A 27,592-nucleotide genomic window follows, 5' to 3' on the forward strand; every position below is an offset into this window, starting at 1 on the left:
TGTCATCGCCGAGCATCTGCACCTGATTAATGAAAGGTTGTTCTTCAGTGAGAGGCCCAGGCCTCAGACAAAAAGGAAAGGAAACCAGCGTGGATGACGTGTTGTTAGCACGCGACAGCTGATCCTATTGAAAGAGTCTGTCAGTGAGAGGCCCAGGCCTCAGACAAAAAGGAAAGGAAACCAGCGTGGATGACGTGTTGTTAGCACGCGACAGCTGATCCTATTGAAAGAGTCTGTCAGTGAGAGCGGGTTATAACTGTAGCCTTAAAACCTGTCCTGCTGTGTGGACTACCTTGTCCTTTCCTCTCACGATCACGTCTAACAAGCTCACACACAAACAGATGCTGTTGTGAACACCAGGAGACGGCTGTTATTGATGGAGTGTGCTGTTGTGAACAGTATGTTAAAGTGTGTATACTGACCCAGTATATGTATACTTTAACATGACAAAAAAACAAACAGTTTAGAATGATAATGGACCTACGTTCATGCAGTTTCTTGATTGTGTCCAACTCGCCTATGATCACCCAAATGAAAGCTAGACAGTCAAGGAACATGGAAAATGCCCAAAATGATGGATAGACTTTAAAAAAACATTTTTTTTTTTCAAATTTTGAAGGCAAGAAAATATTTGAAAAAAATTGTGCTGCCCTCCGGACCTCGTTGAAGACGGAATGCGACCCCTGGTGACTAAATGAGTTGAAGACGGAATGCGACCCCTGGTGACTAAATGAGTTGAAGACGGAATGCGACCCCTGGTGGCTAAATGAGTTGAAGACGGAATGCGACCCCTGGTGGCTAAATGAGTTGAAGACGGAATGCGACCCCTGGTGACTAAATGAGTTGAAGATGGAATGCGACCCCTGGTGGCTAAATGAGTTGAAGACGGAATGCGACCCCTGGTGGCTAAATGAGTTGAAGACGGAATGCGACCCCTGGTGGCTAAATGAGTTGAAGATGGAATGCCACCCCTGGTGACTAAATGAGTTGAAGATGGAATGCGACCCCTGGTGACTAAATGAGTTGAAGATGGAATGCGACCCCTGGTGGCTAAATGAGTTGAAGACGGAATGCGACCCCTGGTGGCTAAATGAGTTGAAGACGGAATGCGACCCCTGGTGACTAAATGAGTTGAAGATGGAATGCGACCCCTGTTGACTAAATGAGTTGAAGACGGAATGCGACCCCTGGTGACTAAATGAGTTGAAGACGGAATGCGACCCCTGTTGACTAAATGAGTTGAAGACGGAATGCGACCCCTGGTGACTAAATGAGTTGAAGACGGAATGCGACCCCTGATGGCTAAATTAGTTGAATACTGAATGCGACCCCTTTGGCCTAAATGAGTTGGACACCCCTGCTATAGGTCAATAACAGTAGAAGAGCGATTGTCTGTATTCAGTAAGCAGGACAGCCATCACATTCAGGACCTCCAGATTCTCGCTGACAAACCTGTACAATGACACTTGAGCCTCATTACCGGCCCCACCACACACACACACACACACACACACACTGTACTCTACTAATGAGGTGAAAGCTATGAATGTGGTCTTTGTCTGTGAGAGATGCTATCGACTCTGACTGAACTCTATGGTCATCAGTGCGTGGCTAACTAATCTCTTCATGAAGGCCACTTCTCCCAACTAGCCTTTCAAACGGTCCGTAATGGATTCTAATGCAGAGGTTTTCAAACTAGGGTCTGGGCCCCCTAAGGGGAGGTACTGGAGGGGGTCTGATTTTTTTGTTGTTGTGAAAAATAATTGTTTTATGAATATCACTTGCTACAACAGAATACCATTCTGGATTAAAAAAAAATATGTTTGAGTCCAGTATGAAGGAATTAAAAGATAGTTTCAATGAAAGAGCCAATGCTAGCTAGCGTTAGCGCAATGACTGGAAGTGTACAGGAACAGTTAGCATGCTATCTTGAACGACCTAAACCAAATAGAAAGCTTGCAGAAAAGACATTGAACTATATCTATTTTTATCATCTAACAGTCAAATACAAGCTAGACTAAACCAGCGCACACGCCCATTGATTTTGTTATAATGTTTTTTAGCAGAGGAACAGGCAAAAGGGAAATTAGCTTTAAAACTGCAATTGTCTCTCAGCTCCATGCCGACATGTGTAGAATTGCCAAGATACCTTTCTAAGTGTACTTTGTTATGTATTGGATCACAAAAAAAATGAAGCTTTTACATTACCGATAAAATGGCCTGACGGTGAAGTAGACATTCTCGGTATTCATATCCCGAAATAAAGAAATGATCCCTCTCCAATAGTCTGTTCCACTGGATGTCATAAGGTGAATGCACCAATTTGTAAGTCGCTCTGGATAAGAGCGTCTGCTAAATGACTTAAATGTAATGTAAATGTTGTTATAGAAAGTTTGCAAAAATGGATAAGGTCTTGCTACCATGGAAAGGTAAATACCTGTCTATATTGAATTCTAAATCTATCTGATTTTAATTCTTTAGTCCGTTTCTCTATTTACTTTTGGACCTGTCTACCCCGAACAACTTGTTTTGTGAAATTATGATTTATTTCAGCTTTTATTTCTTTCATCACATTCCCAGTGGATCAGAAGTTTACATACATTCAAGTAGTATTTGGTAGCATTGCTTTTAAATTGTTTACCTTGGGTCAAACGTTTCTGGTGGTCTTCCACAGCTTCCCATAATAAGTTGGGTGAATTCTGGCCCATTCCTCCTGACAGAGCTGGTGTAACTGAGTCAGGTATGTAGGCCTCCTTGCTCACACACACTTTTTCAGTTCTGACCACTATTTTTCAATGGGATTGAGGTCAGGGTTTTGTGATGGCCTCTTCAATACCTTGACTTTGTTGTCCTTAAGCCATTTTGCCACAACTTTGGAAGTATGCTTGGGGTCATTGTCCATTTGGAAGACCCATTTGCGACCAAGCTTTAACTTCCTGACTGACATCTTGAGATGTTGCTTCAATATATCCACATAATTTTACCATCTTCGTGATGCCATCTATTTTGTGAAGTGCACCAGTCCCTCCTGCAGCAAAGGTCCCCCACAACATGATAGTGCCACCCCCGTGCTTCATGGTTGGGATGGTGTTCTTCGGCTTGCAAGCCTCTCCCTTTTTCCTCCAAACATAACCATGGTCATTATGGCCAAACAGTTCTATTTTTGTTTCATCAGACCAGAAGACATTTCTCCAAAAAGTATAATCTTTGTCCCCATGTGCTGTTGCAAACCGTAGTCTGGCTTTTTTATGGCGGTTTTGGAGCAGTGGCTTCTTCCTTGCTAAGCGGCCTTTCAGGTTATGTCGACATAGGACTCGTTTTACTGTGGATATAGATACTTTTGTACCTGTTTCCTCCAGCATCTTCACATGGTGCTTTGCTGTTGTTCTGGGATTGATTTGCACTTTTCATCTCTAGGAGACAGAACGGGTCTCCTTCTCCTGAGCGGTATGACGGCTGCGTGGTCCCATGGTGTTTATACTTGTCTACTATTGTTTGTACAGATGAATGTGGTAACTTCAGGCGTTTGGAAATTGCTCCCAAGGATGAACCAGACTTGCGGAGGTCAATCATTTTTTTCTGAGATCTTGGCTTGATTTTCGCATGATGTCAAGCAGAGGCACTTCCAATTGACTCAAATTATGTATTGACTCAAATTATGTAAATTAGCCTATCAAAAGCTTCTAAAGCCATGACATCATTTCCTGGAATTTTCCAAGCTGTTTAAAGGCACAGTCAATTTAGTGAATGTTAACTTCTGACCCACTGGAATTGTGATACAGTGAATTATAAGTGAAATAATCTGTCTGTAAACAATTGTTGTAAAAATGACTTGTGTCATGAACAAAGTAGATGTCCTAACCGACTTGCCAAAACTATAGTTTGTTAACAAGAAATTTGCGGAATGGTTGAAAAACGAGTTTTAATGACTCCAACCTAAGTGTATGTAAACTAGTTTTAATGACTCCAACCTAAGTGTATGTAAACTAGTTTTAATGACTCCAACCTAAGTGTATGTAAACTTCTGACTTTAGCTGAATATGGTATGTATAAGATGGAAGTAGAAGAGTTAATTAGTTTACTCCAATTAGGAGAGGGGTGGGGTTAGGAGGGTTAATAAAGGTGGAAACACATAAAATATATATATATATATATATATATAATATATAAACACAAACAGTACCAGTCAAAAGTGTGGACATCTACTCATTCACAGATTTTCAAATGGAGTAAAATGTGCAGTCAAAAGATTGGACACACCGACTCATTCAAGAGTTTTGTCTTTATTTTGTACTATTTTCTACATTGTAGAATAATAGTGAAGACATCAAAACTATGAAGTAGCACATATGGAATCATGTAGTAACCAAAAAAAAGTGTTTAAACACATCAAAATATATTTTATATTTGCGATTCTTCAAAGTAGCCACCCTTTGCCTTGATGACAGCTTTGCACACTCTTGGCATTCTCTCAACCAACGTCATAATGGAAGGCCCTACCGACACAACTGATTTGGCTCAGAAGGAAAGAAATTCCACCACTTAACTTTTAAAGTGTAGTACACACTACGTTTGTCCAGAGGCCTTATGGGGACCTCGTCAAAAGTTATGCACTCTAAAGGAAATAGGATGGCAATCGGGATGTGTCCTGTGTTTCACTTATTTCTGTTTAATCAAATCAAATGCTAATACTAATGCTACTGCTAATGACTGTAGCGCTTCTCTGCAGGCCTAGCATTGACGGTGCCTTCACATTAAACTAAAAACTGTTTTTATGAATCAAAGCATCAGATGGATAGAAACTTTAGAGCATTGGACAGTCTGTTGGAGATCGACGTGTGTAGCTGAGCCAGCCAGCCTTTGTAGCCTAGTAGACCTATATCATGTGGCCTGGTAGACCTATATCATGTGGCCTGGTAGACCTATATCATGTGGCCTGGTAGACCTATATCACGTGGCCTGGTAGACCTATATCATGTGGCCTGGTAGACCTATATCATGTGGCCTGGTAGACCTATATCATGTAGTCTGGTAGACCTATATCATGTGGATGTAGTAGACCTATAGCATGTGGATGTAGGAGACCTATATCATGTGGCCTGGTGGACCTATATCATGTGGCTGTAGTAGACCTATATCATGTGGATGTAGTAGACCTGTATCATGTAGCTGTAGTAGACCTATATCATGTGGATGTAGACCTGTATCATGTTGTCTAGTAGACCTATATCATGTAGTAGACCTAGATCATGCGGATGTAGTAGACCTACATCATGCGGATGTAGTAGACCTATAGGATGTGGTAGACCTATATCATGCGGATGTAGTAGACCTATAGGATGTGGTAGACCTATATCATGTTGTCTAATAGACCTATATCATGTAGTAGACCTATATCATGTAGTAGACCTATAGCATGTGGATGTAGTAGACCTAGGATGTGGTAGACCTATATCATGTTGTCTAGTAGACCTATATCATGGATGTAGTAGACCTATATCATGTAGTAGACCTATATCATGTGGATGTAGTAGACCTAGGATGTGGTAGACCTATATCATGTTGTCTAGTAGACCTATATCATGTGGATGTGGTAGACCTATATCATGTTGTCTAGTAGACCTATATCATGCGGATGTAGTAGACCTATATCATGTGGTAGTAGACCTAGTAGAGACCTATATCATGTGGATGTAGTAGACCTAGGATGTGGTAGACCTATATCATGTTGTCTAGTAGACCTATATCATGTAGTAGACCTATATCATGCGGATGTAGTAGACCTATATCATGTGGATGTAGTAGACCTATATCATGTGGATGTAGTAGACCTATATCATGTTGTCTAGTAGACCTATATCATGCGGATGTGGTAGACCTATATCATGTTGTCTAGTAGACCTATATCATGCGGATGTGGTAGACCTATATCATGTTGTCTAGTAGACCTATATCATGCGGATGTAGTAGACCTATATCATGTGGATGTAGTAGACCTATATCATGTGGATGTAGTAGACCTACAGCATGTGGATGTAGTAGACCTACAGCATGCGGATGTGGTAGACCTATATCATGTGGATGTAGTAGACCTATATCATGTGGATGTAGTAGACCTATAGGATGTTGTAGACCTATATCATGTAGTAGACCTATATCATGTGGATGTAGTAGACCTACATCATTAGGTAGGTTAACACGTGGCCCTAGCGTAGGTCTGGTAGTTAAGCTGCGTGCACATTGTGGACGACAGCAAGTATACGGTCGGCTTGGCGTGTGTGTGATGGGGGAGGTTATATGCTGGACTGACTGTACTGTTGTCGGAGAGGCCTGAGCAATTCCTTATCTGATACTGTTAATTAGGTTGGGACCTCTGTGTGGGCATGCATGGAGACACACACACACACACACACACACACACACACACACACACACACACACACACACACACACACACACACACACACACACAGACAGAGGTAGTAACAATGACAGTTGATGATTTACAGTACAAGCCAGTATGAACTTGGGGATTGAAGAGAGAACCTCTTACATTTAGTTGCTCTTACACCAATGTAATTAGGTTACTCTTGTAACAACATTATTTTACACTTTAAAAATCTTACAATAGAGATGTCAGCAGGTGGCACTCTTGAAGCCAGGATTAGACACCTAGTAGCCTAGTAGACCTGTATCATGTTGTCTAGTAGACCTATATCATGTAGCTGTAATGTCATGTTGTCTAGTAGACCTATATGTGGATGTAGTAGACCTGTATCATGTTGTCTAGTAGACCTGTATCATGTTGTCTAGTAGACCTGTATCATGTTGTCTAGTAGACCTATATCATGTAGCTGTAGTAGACCTATATCATGTTGTCTAGTAGACCTATATCATGTTGTCTAGTAGACCTATATCATGTTGTCTAGTAGACCTGTATCATGTTGTCTAGTAGACCTGTATCATGTTGAAGTAGTAGACCTATATTATGTTGTCTAGTAGACCTATATGTGGATGTAGTAGACCTATATCATGTTGTCTAGTAGACCTATATCATGTTGACGTGGTAGACCTATATCATGTTGTCTAGTAGACCTATTTCATGTAGCTGTAGTAGACCTATATCATGTTGTCTAGTAGACCTATATCATGTTGTCTAGTAGACCTGTATCATGTAGCTGTAGTAGACCTATATCATGTAGCTGTAGTAGATCTATATCATGTAGCTGTAGTAGACCTATATCATGTTGATGTAGTAGACCTATATCATGTTGTCTAGTAGACCTATATCATGTGGCTGTAGTAGACCTATATCATGTTGTCTAGTAGACCTATATCATGTGGATGTAGTAGACCTATATCATGTTGTCCAGTAGATCTGTATCATGTAGCTGTAGTAGACCTATATCATGTAGCTGTAGTAGACCTATATCATGTAGCTGTAGTAGACCTATATCATATAGCTGTAGTAGAACTATATCATGTTGATGTATTAGACCTATATCATGTTGATGTAGTAGACCTATATCATGTTCTCTAGTAGACCTGTATCATGTAGCTGTAGTAGACCTATATCATGTAGTAGACCTGTATCATGTAGCTGTAGTCTATCATGTAGCAGTAGACCTATATCATGTAGCTGTAGTAGACCTATATCATATAGCTGTGAGACCTATATCATATAGCTGTAGTAGACCTATATCATGTTGATGTATTAGACCTATATCATGTTGATGTAGTAGACCTATATCATGGATGTGTAGTAGACCTATATCACAGTAGACCTATATCATGTGGATGTAGTAGACCTATATCATGTTGTCTAGTAGACCTATATCATGTGGATGTAGTAGACCTATATCATGTTGTCTAGTAGACCTATATCATGTTGATGTAGTAGACCTATATCATGTTGTCTAGTAGACCTATATCATGTTGGATGTAGTAGACCTATATCATGTTGTCTAGTAGACCTATATCATGTGGATGTGTAGACCTATATCATGTTGTCTAGTAGACCTATATCATGTAGCTGTAGTAGACCTATATCATGTAGATGTAGTAGACCTATATCGTGTAGATGTCCCAGACCTATATCATGTTGTCTAGTAGACCTATATCATGTTGATGTAGTAGACCTATATCATGTTGTCTAGTAGACCTATATCATGTGGATGTAGTAGACCTATATCATGTTGTCTAGTAGACCTATATCATGTGGATGTAGTAGACCTATATCATGTGGATGTAGTAGACCTATATTGTGTAGCTGTAGTAGACCTATATCATGTAGCTGTAGTAGACCTATATCGTGTACCTGTAGTAGACCTATATCATGTAGCTGTAATAGACCTATATCATGTAGCTGTAGTAGACCTATATCATGTAGCTGTAGTAGACCTATATCATGTAGCTGTAGTAGACCTATATCGTGTAGCTGTAGTAGACCTATATCATGTAGCTGTAGTAGACCTATATCATGTTGTCTAGTAGACCTATATCATGTGGATGTAGTAGACCTATATCATGTTGTCCAGTAGATCTGTATCATGTAGCTGTAGTAGACCTATATCATGTAGCTGTAGTAGACCTATATCATGTAGCTGTAGTAGACCTATATCATATAGCTGTAGTAGAACTATATCATGTTGATGTATTAGACCTATATCATGTTGATGTAGTAGACCTATATCATGTTCTCTAGTAGACCTGTATCATGTAGCTGTAGTTGACCTATATCATGTAGCTGTAGTAGACCTATATCATGTAGCTGTAGTAGACCTATATCATGTAGCTGTAGTAGACCTATATCATATAGCTGTAGTAGACCTATATCATATAGCTGTAGTAGAACTATATCATGTTGATGTATTAGACCTATATCATGTTGATGTAGTAGACCTATATCATGTGGATGTAGTAGACCTATATCATGTTGTCTAGTAGACCTATATCATGTGGATGTAGTAGACCTATATCATGTTGTCTAGTAGACCTATATCATGTGGATGTAGTAGACCTATATCATGTTGTCTAGTAGACCTATATCATGTTGATGTAGTAGACCTATATCATGTTGTCTAGTAGACCTATATCATGTGGATGTAGTAGACCTATATCATGTTGTCTAGTAGACCTATATCATGTGGATGTAGTAGACCTATATCATGTTGTCTAGTAGACCTATATCATGTAGCTGTAGTAGACCTATATCATGTAGATGTAGTAGACCTATATCGTGTAGATGTCCCAGACCTATATCATGTTGTCTAGTAGACCTATATCATGTTGATGTAGTAGACCTATATCATGTTGTCTAGTAGACCTATATCATGTGGATGTAGTAGACCTATATCATGTTGTCTAGTAGACCTATATCATGTGGATGTAGTAGACCTATATCATGTGGATGTAGTAGACCTATATTGTGTAGCTGTAGTAGACCTATATCATGTAGCTGTAGTAGACCTATATCGTGTACCTGTAGTAGACCTATATCATGTAGCTGTAATAGACCTATATCATGTAGCTGTAGTAGACCTATATCGTGTAGCTGTAGTAGACCTATATCATGTAGCTGTAGTAGACCTATATCGTGTAGCTGTAGTAGACCTATATCATGTAGCTGTAGTAGAGCTATATCATGTTGTCTAGTAGACCTATATCATGTAGCTGTAGTAGACCTATGTCATGTAGCTGTAGTAGACCTATATCATGTTGAAATATTTTCTGTGGAATCTAAGGTAGTTCAGGTATTCAGTCGTTGCACCTGAAGGCTGGGGGGGTTTTCACTACCTACCTGACAAGTTACCTTTAGGCCATGACAGTGTTACTGTCATTATTACTGAAGCCCTATATCATGTTGATGTAGTAGACCTGTATCATGTTGTCTAGTAGACCTGTATCATGTAGCTGTAGTAGACCTATATCATGTTGTCCAGTAGACCTGTATCATGTAGCTGTAGTAGACCTATATCATGTAGCTGTAGTAGATCTATATCATGTAGCTGTAGTAGACCTATATCATGTAGCTGTAGTAGACCTATATCATGTAGCTGTAGTAGATCTATATCATGTAGCTGTAGTAGATCTATATCATGTTGTCTAGTAGACCTATATCATGTAGCTGTAGTAGACCTATATCATGTTGATGTAGTAGACCTATATCATGTTGTCTAGTAGACCTGTATCATGTAGCTGTAGTAGACCTATATCATGTAGCTGTAGTAGATCTATATCATGTAGCTGTAGTAGACCTATATCATGTTGTCTAGTAGACCTATATCATGTGGATGTAGTAGACCTATATCATGTTGTCTAGTAGACCTATATCATGTGGATGTAGTAGACCTATATCATGTTGTCCAGTAGATCTGTATCATGTAGCTGTAGTAGACCTATATCATGTAGCTGTAGTAGACCTATATCATGTAGCTGTAGTAGACCTATATCATATAGCTGTAGTAGAACTATATCATGTTGATGTATTAGACCTATATCATGTTGATGTAGTAGACCTATATCATGTTGTCTAGTAGACCTATATCATGTGGATGTAGTAGACCTATATCATGTTGTCTAGTAGACCTATATCATGTGGATGTAGTAGACCTATATCATGTTGTCTAGTAGACCTATATCATGTGGATGTAGTAGACCTATATCATGTAGCTGTAGTAGACCTATATCATGTGGATGTAGTAGACCTATATCATATAGCTGTAGTAGAACTATATCATGTTGATGTATTAGACCTATATCATGTTGATGTAGTAGACCTATATCATTTTGTCTAGTAGACCTATATCATGTGGATGTAGTAGACCTATATCATGTTGTCTAGTAGACCTATATCATGTTGTCTAGTAGACCTATATCATGTGGATGTAGTAGACCTATATCATGTTGATGTAGTAGACCTATATCATGTGGATGTAGTAGACCTATATCATGTTGTCTAGTAGACCTATATCATGTGGATGTAGTAGACCTATATCATGTTGTCTAGTAGACCTATATCATGTGGATGTAGTAGACCTATATCATGTGGATGTAGTAGACCTATATCATGTAGCTGTAGTATACCTATATTGTGTAGCTGTAGTATACCTATATCATGTGGATGTAGTAGACCTATATCATGTTGATGTAGTAGACCTATATCATGTAGCTGTAGTAGACCTATATCATGTAGCTGTAGTAGACCTATATCGTGTAGCTGTAGTAGACCTATATCGTGTAGCTGTAGTAGACCTATATCATGTGGATGTAGTAGACCTATATCATGTTGATGTAGTAGACCTATATCATGTGGATGTAGTAGACCTATATCATGTAGCTGTAGTAGACCTATATCGTGTGGATGTAGTAGACCTATATCGTGTAGCTGTAGTAGACCTATATCATGTAGCTGTAGTAGACCTATATCGTGTAGCTGTAGTAGACCTATATCATGTAGCTGTAGTAGACCTATATCATGTAGCTGTAGTAGACCTATATCGTGTAGCTGTAGTAGACCTATATTGTGTAGCTGTAGTAGACCTATATCATGTAGCTGTAGTAGACCTATATCATGTAGCTGTAGTAGACCTATATCGTGTGGATGTAGTAGACCTATATAGTGTAGCTGTAGTAGACCTATATCATGTAGCTGTAGTAGACCTATATCGTGTAGCTGTAGTAGACCTATATCATGTAGCTGTAGTAGACCTATATCATGTAGCTGTAGTAGACCTATATCGTGTAGCTGTAGTAGACCTATATCGTGTAGCTGTAGTAGACCTATATTGTGTAGCTGTAGTAGATCTATATCATGTAGCTGTAGTAGAGCTATATCATGTTGTCTAGTAGACCTATATCATGTAGCTGTAGTAGACCTATGTCATGTAGCTGTAGTAGACCTATATCATGTTGAAATATTTTCTGTGGAATCTAAGGTAGTTCAGGTATTCAGTCGTTGCACCTGAAGGCTGGGGGGGGGTTTCACTACCTACCTGACAAGTTACCTTTAGGCCATGACAGTGTTACTGTCATTATTACTGAAGCCCTGCAGGCGAAGGAGGTGCTTCATCCCAAATGGCACTCTTCCCCTACTTTTTTGTTCACTTCATTTGACCAAGGTCCATAGTGAATTGGGTGCCATTTAAGGACGAAGCCGAGATTGGGCTGTACCCTACCCTTCCAAACGTTAGCTATCTATCTTTGCGTGTTAAGATGAGATGGCTTGGGTGCTTCAGCTCCACTGCCAGAGAACTAATAAATGGTGAAATGAAGTCTCTCTAATCTTTGAGAGAGAGAGAGAGAGAGAGAATGTTCAGGAATGTCTCATCACTCCCAGACATGACATCCTAGAGAGAACCTCCACAGAAAGAATCCTTAAACTGTACCTGACTGAAGGAAGTATTGGATGTCACAGAACAAAGCTGTGTGTAATAGCCTGAAGTCCAACGTTATGATGTAACATTATATAGAGATATAGACCCAGATGATGTAACATTATATAGAGATATAGACCCAGATGATGTAACATTATATAGAGATATAGACCCAGATGATGCTATGTAACATTATAGAGATATAGACCCAGATGATGTAACATTATATAGAGATATAGACCCAGATGATGTAACATTATATAGAGATATAGACCCAGATGATGTAACATATAGAGATATAGACCCAGATGATGCTATGTAACATTATAGAGATATAGACCCAGATGATGTAACATTATATAGAGATATAGACCCAGATGATGTAACCATATAGAGATATAGACCCAGATGATGTAACATTATAGAGATATAGACCCAGATGATGTAACCATATAGAGATATAGACCCAGATTATGTAACAGTATAGAGATATAGACCCAGATGGTGTAACATTATATAGAGATATCGACCCAGATGATGCTATAGACCCAGATGATGTAACAGTATAGAGATATAGACCCAGATGGTGTAACATTATATAGAGATATAGACACAGATGATGTAACCATATAGCGATATAGACCCAGATGATGTAACATTATATAGAGATATAGACCCAGATGATGTAACATTATGTAGAGATATAGACCCAGATGATGTAACCATATAGAGATATAGACCCAGATGATGTAACATTATATAGAGATATAGACCCAGATGATGTAACCTTATATAGAGAGATAGACCCAGATGATGTAACATTATGTAGAGATATAGACCCAGATGATGTAACATTATATAGAGCTATAGACCCAGATGGTGTAACATTAGAGAGATATAGACACAGATGATGTAACCATATAGAGATATAGACACAGATGATGTAACATTATATAGAGATATAGACCCAGATGATGTAACATTATGTAGAGATATAGACCCAGATGATGTATCAGTATAGAGATATAGACCCAGATGGTGTAACATTATATAGAGATATCGACCCAGATGATGCTATAGACCCAGATGATGTAACATTAGAGAGATATAGACCCAGATGATGTTTTTAGAGAGATATAGACCCAGATAATGTAACAGTATAGAGATATAGACCCAGATGATGTAACATTATGTAGAGATATAGACCCAGATGATGTAACATTATATAGAGATATAGACCCAGATGATGTAACAGTATAGAGATATAGACCCAGATGATGTAACATTATATAGAGATATAGACCCAGATGATGTAACAGTATAGAGATATAGACCCAGATGATGTAACCATATAGAGATATAGACCCAGATGATGTAACATGTAGAGATATAGACCCAGATGATGTAACATTATGTAGAGATATAGACCCAGATGATGTAACATTATGTAGAGATATAGACCCAGATGATGTAACATTATGTAGAGATATAGACCCAGATGATGTAACATTATGTAGAGATATAGACCCAGATGATGTAACATTATATAGAGATATAGACCCAGATGATGTAACATTATGTAGAGATATAGACCCAGATGATGTAACCATATAGAGATATAGATCCAGATGATGTAACATTATATAGAGATATAGACCCAGATGATATAACAGTATAGAGATATAGACCCAGATGATGTAACCTTATATAGAGATATAGACCCAGATGATGTAACATTATGTAGAGATATAGACCCAGATGATGTAACATTATATAGAGATATAGACCCAGATGATGTAACAGTATAGAGATGTAGACCCAGATGATGTAACATTATATAGAGCTATAGACCCAGATGGTGTAACATTAGAGAGATATAGACCCAGATGATGTATCAGTATAGAGATATAGACCCAGATGGTGTAACATTATATAGAGATATCGACCCAGATGATGCTATAGACCCAGATGATGTAACATTAGAGAGATATAGACCCAGATGGTGTAACATTATATAGAGATATAGACACAGATGATGTAACCATATAGAGATATAGACCCAGATGATGTAACATTATATAGAGATATAGACACAGATGATGTAACATTTTATAGAGATATAGACCCAGATGATGTAACATTATGTAGAGATATAGACCCAGATGATGTATCAGTATAGAGATATAGACCCAGATGGTGTAACATTATATAGAGATATCGACCCAGATGATGCTATAGACCCAGATGATGTAACATTAGAGAGATATAGACCCAGATGATGTTTTTAGAGAGATATAGACCCAGATAATGTAACAGTATAGAGATATAGACCCAGATGATGTTTCAGTATAGAGATATAGACCCAGATGGTGTAACATTATATAGAGATATAGACCCAGATGATGTAACATTATGTAGAGATATAGACCCAGATGATGTAACCATATAGAGATATAGACCCAGATGGTGTAACATTATATAGAGATATAGACACAGATGATGTAACATTATGTAGAGATATAGACCCAGATGATGTAACATTATATAGAGATATAGACCCAGATGATGTAACAGTATAGAGATATAGACCCAGATGATGTAACCTTATATAGAGATATAGACCCAGATGATGTAACATTATGTAGAGATATAGACCCAGATGATGTAACATTATATAGAGATATAGACCCAGATGATGTAACAGTATAGAGATGTAGACCCAGATGATGTAACATTATATAGAGCTATAGACCCAGATGATGTAACATTAGAGAGATATAGACCCAGATGATGTATCAGTATAGAGATATAGACCCAGATGGTGTAACATTATATAGAGATATCGACCCAGATGATGCTATAGACCCAGATGATGTAACATTAGAGAGATATAGACCCAGATGGTGTAACATTATATAGAGATATAGACACAGATGATATAACCATATAGAGATATAGACCCAGATGATGTAACATTATGTAGAGATATAGACCCAGATGATGTAACATTATGTAGAGATATAGACCCAGATGATGTAACATTATGTAGAGATATAGACCCAGATGATGTAACATTATATAGAGATATAGACCCAGATGATGTAACATTATGTAGAGATATAGACCCAGATGATGTAACCATATAGAGATATAGACCCAGATGATGTAACATTATATAGAGATATAGACCCAGATGATGTAACATTATATAGAGATATAGACCCAGATGATGTAACATTATGTAGAGATATAGACCCAGATGATGTAACAGTATAGAGATGTAGACCCAGATGATGTAACATTATATAGAGATATAGACCCAGATGGTGTAACATTATATAGAGATATAGACCCAGATGATGTAACATTATATAGAGATATAGACCCAGATGATGTTTTAGGGAGATATAGACCCAGATTATGTTTTTAGAGAGATATAGACCAAGATAATGTAACAGTATAGAGATATAGACCCAGATGATGTTTCAGTATAGAGATATAGACCCAGATGGTGTAACATTATATAGAGATATAGACCCAGATGATGTAACATTATATAGAGATATAGACCCAGATGATGTAACATTATGTAAGAGATATAGACCCAGATGATGTAACCATATAGAGATATAGACCCAGATGGTGTAACATTATATAGAGATATAGACCCAGATGATGTAACATTATATAGAGATATAGACCCAGATGATGTAACAGTATAGAGATATAGACCCAGATGATGTAACATTATATAGAGATATAGACCCAGATGATGTAACAGTATAGAGATATAGACCCAGATGATGTAACCTTATATAGAGATATAGACCCAGATGATGTAACATTATGTAGAGATATAGACCCAGATGATGTAACATTATGTAGAGATATAGACCCAGATGATGTAACATTATGTAGAGATATAGACCCAGATGATGTAACATTATGTAGAGATATAGACCCAGATGATGTAACATTATGTAGAGATATAGACCCAGATGATGTAACATTATATAGAGATATAGACCCAGATGATGTAACATTATGTAGAGATATAGACCCAGATGATGTAACCATATAGAGATATAGACCCAGATGATGTAACATTATGTAGAGATATAGACCCAGATGATGTAACATTATGTAGAGATATAGACCCAGATGATGTAACCATATAGAGATATAGACCCAGATGATGTAACATTATATAGAGATATAGACCCAGATGATGTAACCTTATATAGAGAGATAGACCCAGATGATGTAACATTATGTAGAGATATAGACCCAGATGATGTAACATTATATAGAGATATAGACCCAGATGATGTAACAGTATAGAGATGTAGACCCAGATGATGTAACATTATATAGAGCTATAGACCCAGATGGTGTAACATTAGAGAGATATAGACACAGATGATGTAACCATATAGAGATATAGACCCAGATGATGTAACATTATATAGAGATATAGACCCAGATGGTGTAACATTATATAGAGATATAGACACAGATGATGTAACATTATATAGAGATATAGACCCAGATGATGTAACATTATGTAGAGATATAGACCCAGATGATGTATCAGTATAGAGATATAGACCCAGATGGTGTAACATTATATAGAGATATCGACCCAGATGATGCTATAGACCCAGATGATGTAACATTAGAGAGATATAGACCCAGATGATGTTTTTAGAGAGATATAGACCCAGATAATGTAACAGTATAGAGATATAGACCCAGATGATGTTTCAGTATAGAGATATAGACCCAGATGGTGTAACATTATATAGAGATATAGACACAGATGATGTAACATTATGTAGAGATATAGACCCAGATGATGTAACATTATATAGAGATATAGACCCAGATGATGTAACAGTATAGAGATATAGACCCAGATGATGTAACATTATATAGAGATATAGACCCAGATGATGTAACAGTATAGAGATATAGACCCAGATGATGTAACCTTATATAGAGATATAGACCCAGATGATGTAACATTATGTAGAGATATAGACCCAGATGATGTAACATTATGTAGAGATATAGACCCAGATGATGTAACATTATGTAGAGATATAGACCCAGATGATGTAACATTATGTAGAGATATAGACCCAGATGATGTAACATTATGTAGAGATATAGACCCAGATGATGTAACATTATATAGAGATATAGACCCAGATGATGTAACAGTATAGAGATGTAGACCCAGATGATGTAACATTATATAGAGATATAGACCCAGATGATGTAACATTATGTAGAGATATAGACCCAGATGATGTAACATTATATAGAGATATAGACCCAGATGATGTAACATTATGTAGAGATATAGACCCAGATGATGTAACATTATATAGAGATATAGGCCCAGATGATGTAACATTATATAGAGATATAGACCCAGATGATGTTTTAGGGAGATATAGACCCAGATGATGTTTTTAGAGATATATAGACCAAGATGATGTTTTTAGAGATATATAGACCCAGATGATGTAATGTTAGAGAGATATAGACCCAGATGATGTTTTTAGAGATATATAGACCAAGATGATGTTTTTAGAGATATATAGACCAAGATGATGTTTTTAGAGATATATAGACCCAGATGATGTAATGTTAGAGAGATATAGACCCAGATGATGTTTTTAGAGATATATAGACCAAGATGATGTTTTTAGAGATATATAGACCAAGATGATGTTTTTAGAGATATATAGACCCAGATGATGTAATGTTAGAGAGATATAGACCCAGATGATGTAATATTAGAGAGATATAGACCAATATGATGTTTTTAGAGAGATATAGACCCAGATGATGTAATATTAGAGAGATATAGACCAAGATGATGTTTTTAGAGAGATGTACCTTAGATATTGGTTTCCATAGAATGGTTCCAGACTTGTCTCCTGAATTCAAAATGCAACTCATCTGGTGAAGTTATTTCCCCTTTAACTCACTCTGCCGCAGGATATTGCATCATATTTCCCAGTTCCTTTGGGGGAACCCCCTCCAGCAATATTTAGATATTAAATAGCATTGGAATATTTCATCAATATAGGCCTAAAGGTTTTATTTTTTCAGATATAAACATAACATCTAGGTTAAAGGTTAAAGTTGTTTTCTGGTTGTGAAACGTGCTATTAAGTGAAAAGGAAGCAGACATCATCACAAGAGACGTTTAATTTCTCTGTAATATAACGTTGTACGGTCCACGCTGTGGCTGAACCTAGACAGGGTGAGGATTTGGATCTGTAGAGCTGGGTAGGGTTTCAGTGCAAGGGAGAGAAACATGGAGGGAATGGGATAGAGGAAGAACGAGAGGGGGAATGGGATAGAGGAAGAACGAGAGGGGGAATGGGATAGAGGAAGAACGAGAGGGGGAATGGGATAGAGGAAGAACGAGAGGGGGAATGGGATAGAGGAAGAACGAGAGGGGGAACGGGATAGAGGAAGAACGAGAGGGGAACGGGATAGAGGAAGAACGAGAGGGGGAAAGGGATAGAGGAGGAACGAGAGGGGGCATAGAGGAAGAACGAGAGGGGGAACGGGATAGAGGAAGAACGAGAGGGGGAACGGGATAGAGGAAGAACGAGAGGGGGAACGGGATAGAGGAAGAACGAGAGGGGGAACGGGATAGAGGAAGAACGAGAGGGGGAACGGGATAGAGGAAGAACGAGAGGGGGAACGGGAGAGAGGAAGAACGAGAGGGGAACGGGATAGAGGAAGAACGAGAGGGGGAACGGGAGAGAGGAAGAACGAGAGGGGGAACGGGAGAGAGGAAGAACGAGAGGGGGAACGGGAGAGAGGAAGAACGAGAGGGGAACGGGAGAGAGGAAGAACGAGAGAGAGGAAGAACGAGAGGGGGAACGGGAGAGAGGAAGAACGAGAGGGGAACGGGATAGAGGAAGAACGAGAGGGGAACGGGATAGAGGAAGAACGAGAGGGGGAACGGGATAGAGGAAGAACGGGATAGAGCAAGAACGAGAGGGGGAACGGGATAGAGGAAGAACGAGAGGGGAAACGGGATAGAGGAAGAACGAGAGGGGGAACGGGAGAGAGGAAGAACGAGAGGGGGAACGGGAGAGAGGAAGAACGAGAGGGGGAACGGAGAGAGGAAGAACGAGAGGGGGAACGGGAGAGAGGAAGAACGAGAGGGGGAACGGGAGAGAGGAAGAACGAGAGGGGGAACGGGAGAGAGGAAGAACGAGAGGGGGAACGGGATAGAGGAAGAACGAGAGGGGGAACGGGAGAGAGGAAGAACGAGAGGGGAACGGGAGAGAGGAAGAACGAGAGGGGGAACGGAGAGAGGAAGAACGAGAGGGGGAACGGGAGAGAGGAAGAACGAGAGGGGGAACGGGAGAGCGGAAGAACGAGAGGGGAACGGGAGAGCGGGAGAACGAGAGGGGAACGGGATAGAGGGAGAACGAGAGGGGGAACGGGAGAGAGGGAGAACGAGAGGGGGAACGGGAGAGAGGGAGAACGAGAGGGGGAACGGGAGAGAGGGAGAACGGGATAGAGGGGGAACGAGAGGGGAAACGAGAGGGGGAGAACGAGAGGGGAACGAGAGGGGGAACGGGATAGAGGAAGAACGAGAGGGGGAACGGGAAGAGGGAGAACGAGAGGGGGAACGGGAGAGAGGAGAACGGGAGAGAGGGAGAACGAGAGGGGAACGGGAGAGAGGAAGAACGAGAGGGGAACGGAGAGAGGAAGAACGAGAGGGGAACGGAGAGAGGAAGAACGAGAGGGGGAACGGGAGAGAGGAAGAACGAGAGGGGGAACGGGAGAGAGGAAGAACGAGAGGGGGAACGGAGAGAGGAAGAACGAGAGGGGGAACGGGAGAGAGGAAGAACGTAACAGAGGAAGAACGAGAGGGGGAACGGGAGAGAGGAAGAACCGGGAGAGAGGAAGAACGAGAGGGGAACGGGAGAGAGGAAGAACGAGAGGGGAACGGAGAGAGAAGAACGAGAGGGGAACGGGATAGAGGAAGAACGGGATAGAGCAACGAGAGGGGGAACGGATAGAGGAAGAACGAGAGGGGGAACGGGATAGAGGAAGAACGAGAGGGGGAACGGGAGAGAGGAAGAACGAGAGGGGAACGAGAGAGGAAGAACGAGAGGGGAACGGGAGAGAGGAAGAACGAGAGGGGGAACGGGAGAGAGGAAGAACGAGAGGGGAACGGGAGAGAGGAAGAACGAGAGGGGGAACGGGAGAGAGGAAGAACGAGAGGGGGAACGGGAGAGAGGGAGAACGAGAGAGGGAACGGGAGAGAGGGGGAACGAGGGGGAGAACGAGGGGGAGAACGAGAGGGGGAGAACGAGAGGGGGAGAACGAGAGGGGGAACGAGAGGGGGAGAACGAGAGGGGAACGGGATAGAGGAGAACGAGAGGGGGAACGGGAGGGGGAACGGGAGAGAGGAAGAACGAGAGGGGGAACGGGAGAGAGGAAGAAAGAGAGGGGGAACGGAGAGAAGAACGAGAGGGGGAACGGGAGAGAGGAAGAAAGAGAGGGGGAACGGGAGAGAGGGAGAACGAGAGGGGGAACGGGATAGAGGGGGAACGGGATAGAGGGGGAATGGGAGAGAGGGAAAACGAGAGGGGGAACGGGAGATAGAGGGGGAACGAGAGGGGGAACGGGATAGAGGAAGAACGAGAGGGGGAACGGGATAGAGGGGGAACGGGAGAGAGGGAGAACGAGAGGGTGAACGGGATAGAGGGGGAACGAGAGGGGGAACGGGAGAGAGGAAGAACGAGAGGGGGAACGGGAGAGAGGGGGAACGGGAGGGGGAACGGGATAGAGGAAGAACGAGAGGGGAACGGGATAGAGGAAGAACGAGAGGGGAACGGGATAGAGGAAGAACGAGAGGGGGAAGGGGATAGAGGAAGAACGAGAGGGGGAACGGGATAGGAAGAACGAGAGGGGGAACGGGATAGAGGAAGAACGAGAGGGGAACGGATAGAGAAGAACGAGAGGGGGAACGGATAGAGGAAGAACGAGAGGGGGAACGGGATAGAGAAGAACGAGAGGGGGAACGGGATAGAGGAAGAACGGGATAGAGCAAGAACGAGAGGGGGAACGGATAGAGGAAGAACGAGAGGGGGAACGGGATAGAGGAAGAACGAGAGGGGGAACGGGAGAGAGGAAGAACGAGAGGGGGAACGGGAGAGAGGGAAGAACGAGAGGGGGAACGGGAGAGGGAAGAACGAGAGGGGGAACGGGAGAGAGGAAGAACGAGAGGGGGAACGGGAGAGAGGAAGAACGAGAGGGGGAACGGGAGAGAGGAAGAACGAGAGGGGGAACGGGAGAGAGGAAGAACGAGAGGGGGAACGGGAGAGAGGAAGAACGAGAGGGGGAACGGAGAGAGGAAGAACGAGAGGGGGAACGGGAGAGCGGAAGAACGAGAGGGGGAACGGGAGAGAGGGAGAACGAGAGGGGGAACGGGATAGAGGGAGAACGAGAGGGGGAACGGAGAGAGGGAGAACGAGAGGGGGAACGGGAGAGAGGAGAACGAGAGGGGGAACGGGAGAGAGGGAGAACGGGATAGAGGGGGAACGAGAGGGGAACGAGAGGGGGAGAACGAGAGGGGGAACGAGAGGGGAACGGGATAGAGGAAGAACGAGAGGGGAACGGGAGAGAGGGAGAACGAGAGGGGAACGGGAGAGAGGGAGAACGAGTGGGGAACGGGAGAGAGGGAGAACGAGAGGGGGAACGGGAGAGAGGGAGAACGAGAGGGGGAACGGGAGAGAGGAAGAACGAGAGGGGAACGGGAGAGAGGAAGAACGAGAGGGGAACGGGAGAGAGGAAGAACGAGAGGGGGAACGGGAGAGGAAGAACGAGAGGGGGAACGGGAGAGAGGAAGAACGAGAGGGGGAACGGGAGAGAGGAAGAACGAGAGGGGGAACGGGAGAGGAACGGGAGAGAGGGGGAACGAGGGGGGAGAACGAGGGGGAGAACGAGAGGGGGAGAACGAGAGGGGGAGAATCGAGAGGGGGAACGGGGGGAGAACGAGAGGGGGAGAACGAGAGGGGGAACGGGATAGAGGAGAACGAGAGGGGAACGGGAGAGAGGAAGAACGAGAGGGGGAACGGGAGAGAGAAGAACGAGAGGGGGAACGGGAGAGCGGAAGAACGAGAGGGGGAACGGGAGAGAGGAAGAAAGAGAGGGGGAACGGGAGAGAGGGAGAACGAGAGGGGGAACGGGATGAGGGGGAACGGGATAGAGGGGGAATGGGAGAGAGGGAAAACGAGAGGGGGAACGGGATAGAGGGGAACGGGATAGAGGAAGAACGAGAGGGGAACGGGATAGAGGGGGAACGGGAGAGAGGGAGAACGAGAGGGGGAACGGGATAGAGGGGGAACGAGAGGGGAACGGGAGAGAGGAAGAACGAGAGGGGGAACGGGAGAGAGGGGGAACGGAGGGGGAACGGGATAGAGGAAGAACGAGAGGGGGAACGGGATAGAGGAAGAACGAGAGGGGGAACGGGATAGAGGAAGAACGAGAGGGGGAAGGGGATAGAGGAAGAACGAGAGGGGGAACGGGATAGAGGAAGAACGAGAGGGGGAACGGATAGAGGAAGAACGAGAGGGGAACGGGATAGAGGAAGAACGAGAGGGGAACGGGATAGAGGAAGAACGAGAGGGGAACGGGATAGAGGAAGAACGAGAGGGGGAACGGGATAGAGGAAGAACGAGAGGGGGAACGGGATAGAGGAAGAACGGGATAGAGCAAGAACGGAGGGGGAATTGGATAGAGGAAGAACGAGAGGGGGAACGGGATAGAGGAAGAACGAGAGGGGGAACGGGAGAGAGGAAGAACGAGAGGGGGAACGGGAGAGAGGAAGAACGAGAGGGGAACGGGAGAGAGGAAGAACGAGAGGGGGAACGGGAGAGAGGAAGAACGAGAGGGGGAACGGGAGAGAGGAAGAACGAGAGGGGAACGGGAGAGAGGAAGAACGAGAGGGGGAACGGGAGAGAGGAAGAACGAGAGGGGGAACGGGAGAGAGGAAGAACGAGAGGGGAACGGGAGAGAGGAAGAACGAGAGGGGGAACGGGAGAGCGGAGAACGAGAGGGGGAACGGGAGAGCGGGAGAACGAGAGGGGGAACGGGATAGAGGGAGAACGAGAGGGGGAACGGGAGAGAGGGAGAACGAGAGGGGAACGGGAGAGAGGAGAACGAGAGGGGGAACGGGAGAGGGGAGAACGGGATAGAGGGGGAACGAGAGGGGGAAGAGAGGGGAGAACGAGAGGGGGAACGAGAGGGGAACGGGATAGAGGAAGAACGAGAGGGGGAACGGGAGAGAGGGAGAACGAGAGGGGGAACGGGAGAGAGGGAGAACGAGTGGGGAACGGGAGAGAGGGAGAACGAGAGGGGGGGAGAGAGGGAGAACGAGAGGGGGAACGGGAGAGAGGAAGAACGAGAGGGGAACGGGAGAGAGGAAGAACGAGAGGGGGAACGGGAGAGAGGAAGAACGAGAGGGGGAACGGGAGAGAGGAAGAACGAGAGGGGGAACGGGAGAGAGGAAGAACGAGAGGGGGAACGGGAGAGAGGAAGAACGAGAGGGGGAACGGGAGAGAGGAAGAACGAGAGGGGGAACGGGAGAGAGGAAGAACGAGAGGGGGAACGGGAGAGAGGAAGAACGAGAGGGGGAACGGGAGAGAGGAAGAACGAGAGGGGAACGGATAGAGGAAGAACGAGAGGGGGAACGGGATAGAGGAAGAACGGATAGAGCAAGAACGAGAGGGGGAACGGGATAGAGGAAGAACGAGAGGGGGAACGGGATAGAGGAAGAACGAGAGGGGGAACGGGAGAGAGGAAGAACGAGAGGGGGAACGGGAGAGAGGAAGAACGAGAGGGGAACGGGAGAGAGGAAGAACGAGAGGGGGAACGGGAGAGAGGAAGAACGAGAGGGGGAACGGGAGAGAGGAAGAACGAGAGGGGGAACGGGAGAGAGGAAGAACGAGAGGGGGAACGGGAGAGAGGAAGAACGAGAGGGGGAACGGGAGAGGGAGAACGAGAGGGGGAACGGGAGAGGGGGAACGGGGGGAGAACGAGGGGGAGAACGAGAGGGGGGGGAACGAGAGGGGGAGAACGAGAGGGGGAGAAACGAGAGGGGAACGGGATAGAGGAGAACGAGAGGGGGAACGGGATAGAGGGGGAACGGGAGAGAGGGAGAACGAAGGGGGAACGGGATAGAGGGGGAACGAGAGGGGGAACGAGAGAGGAAGAACGAGAGGGGGAACGGGAGAGAGGAAGAACGAGAGGGGGAACGGGATAGAGGAAGAACGAGAGGGGGAACGATAGAGGAAGAACGAGAGGGGGAACGGGATAGAGGAAGAACGAGGGGGGAAGGGGATAGAGGAAGAACGAGAGGGGGAACGGGATAGAGGGGGAACGAGAGGGGAAAGGGATAGAGGGGGAACGAGAGGGGGAACGGGATAGAGGAAGAACGAGAGGGGGAACGATAGAGGAAGAACGAGAGGGGAACGGGATAGAGGAAGAACGAGAGGGGGAACGGGATAGAGGAAGAACGAGAGGGGGAACGGGATAGAGGAAGAACGAGAGGGGGAACGGGATAGAGGAAGAACGAAACGGGAGAGAGGAAGAACGAGAGGGGGAACGGGAGAGAGGAAGAACGAGAGGGGGAACGGGAGAGAAGAAAGAGAGGGGGAACGGGAGAGAGGGAGAACGAGAGGGGAACGGGAGAGGGGAGAACGAGAGGGGGAACGGGAGAGAGGGGGAACGAGAGAGGAACGGATAGAGGGGGAAACGAGTGGGGAGAACGAGGGGGAGAACGAGAGGGGAGAACGAGAGGGGGAACGAGAGGGGGAGAAACGAGAGGGGGAACGAGAGGGGGAGAACGAGAGAACGGATAGAGAGAACGGGGGGGAACGGGATAGAGGAAGAACGAGAGGGGGAACGGGAGAGAGGAAGAACGAGAGGGGAACGGGAGAGAGGAAGAACGAGAGGGGGAACGGGAGAGCGGAAGAACGAGAGGGGGAACGGGAGAGAGGAAGAAAGAGAGGGGAACGGGAGAGAGGGAGAACGAGAGGGGGAACGGGATAGGGGGGAACGGGATAGAGGGGGAATGGGAGAGAGGGAGAACGAGAGGGGGAACGGGATAGAGGAAGAACGAGAGGGGGAACGGGAGAGAGGGAGAACGAGAGGGGGAACGGGAGAGAGGGAGAACGAGAGGGGGAACGGGAGAGAGGGAGAACGAGAGGGGGAACGGGAGAGGGGAGAAACGAGAGGGGGAACGGGAGAGAGGGAGAACGAGAGGGGAACGGGATAGAGGGGGAACGAGGGGGGGAGAACGGGGGAACGAGAGGGGGAGAACGGAGGGGGAACGAGACGAGAGGGGAACGGGATAGAGGAGAACGAACGATAGAGGGGGAAACGGGAGAGAGGAAGAACGAGAGGGGGAACGGGAGAGAGGGGAGAGGGGGAACGGAGAGCGGAAGAACGAGAGGGGGAACGGGAGAGAGGAAGAAAGAGAGGGGGAACGGGAGAGGGGAGAACGAGAGGGGAACGGGATAGAGGGGGAACGGGATAGAGGGGAATGAAGAGGGAGAACGAGAGGGGAACGGGATAGAGGGGGAACGAGAGGGGGAACGGGATAGAGGAAGAACGAGAGGGGAACGGGATAGAGGGGGAACGGGAGAGAGGGAGAACGAGAGGGGAACGGGATAGAGGGGGAACGAGGGGGAACGGGAGAGAGGAAGAACGAGAGGGGGAACGGGAGAGGAAGAACGAGAGGGGGAACGGGATAGAGGAAGAACGAGAGGGGGAACGGGATAGAGGAAGAACGAGAGGGGGAACGGGAGGAAGAACGAGAGGGGGAAGGGGATAGAGGAAGAACGAGAGGGGGAAGGGGATAGAGGGAGAACGGAGGGGGAACGGGATAGAGGGGGAACGAGAGGGGGAACGGGATAGAGGAAGAACGGGGGGGAACGATAGAGGAAGAACGAGAGGGGAACGGGATAGAGGAAGAACGAGAGGGGGAACGGGATAGAGGAAGAACGGGATAGAGGAAGAACGAGAGGGGGAACGGGATAGAGAAGAACGAGAGGGGGAACGATAGAGGAAGAACGAGAGGGGGAACGGGAGAGAGGAAGAACGAGAGGGGAACGGGAGAGCGGAAGAAAGAGAGGGGGAACGGGAGAGAGGGAGAACGAGAGGGGGAACGGGAGGGAGAACGAGAGGGAACGGGAGAGAGGGGGAACGGGATAGAGGGGGAACGGGATAGAGGGGGAATGGGAGAGAGGGAGAACGAGAGGGGGAACGGGGGGGAACGGGAGAGGAGAACGAGAGGGGGAACGGGATAGAGGAAGAACGAGAAACGGGAGAGAGGAAGAACGAGAGGGGGAACGGGAGAGAGGAAGAACGAGAGGGGGAACGGGAGAGAGGAAGAACGAGAGGGGGAACGGGAGAGAAGAAAGAGAGGGGAACGGGAGAGGGGGAACGGAGGGAACGGAAGAAACGGGATAGAGGGGGAATGGGAGAGAGGGGGAACGGGATAGAGGGGGAATGGGAGAGAGGGAGAACGAGAGGGGAACGGGAGAGAGGAGAGGGGGAACGGGATAGAGGGGGAACGGGAACGGGAGAGAGGAAGAACGAGAGGGGAACGGGAGAGAGGGGGAACGGGAGAGAGGAAGAACGAGAGGGGGAACGGGATAGAGGAAGAACGAGAGGGGAACGGGATAGAGGAAGAACGAGAGGGGGAAGGGGATAGAGGGAGAACGAGAGGGGGAACGGGATAGAGGGGGAACGAGAGGGGGAACGATAGAGGAGGAACGAGAGGGGAACGGGATAGAAGAACGAGAGGGGGAACGGGATAGAGGAAGAACGAGAGGGGGAACGGGATAGAGGAAGAACGAGAGGGGGAACGGGATAGAGGAAGAACGAGAGGGGGAACGGGATAGAGGAAGAACGAGAGGGGGAACGGGATAGAAAGAACGAGGGGGAACGGGAGAGAGGAAGAACGAGAGGGGGAACGGGAGAGCGGAAGAACGAGAGGGGGAACGGGAGAGCGGAAGAAAGGAGGGGAACGGGAGAGAGGGAGAACGAGAGGGGGAACGGGATAGAGGGAGAACGAGAGGGAACGGGAGAGAGGGAGAACGAGAGGGGGAACGGGAGAGAGGGAGAACGAGAGGGGGAACGGGAGAGCGGAAGAACGAGAGGGG

At 44.9% G+C, this 27,592-nt stretch overlaps 1 protein-coding gene across 1 annotated transcript in view; it reads left to right on the forward strand.

Moving 5' to 3' along the window:
• cog6 (component of oligomeric golgi complex 6) overlaps positions 1 to 27,592 on the forward strand; it is a 127,639-nt gene that overhangs the window by 33,234 nt on the left and 66,813 nt on the right. The gene's annotated exons all lie outside the window — the stretch shown is intronic.

The sequence above is a fragment of the Oncorhynchus nerka genome, linkage group LG11 (genome assembly GCF_034236695.1).
Source record: "Oncorhynchus nerka isolate Pitt River linkage group LG11, Oner_Uvic_2.0, whole genome shotgun sequence".
NCBI lineage: Eukaryota > Metazoa > Chordata > Actinopteri > Salmoniformes > Salmonidae > Oncorhynchus > Oncorhynchus nerka.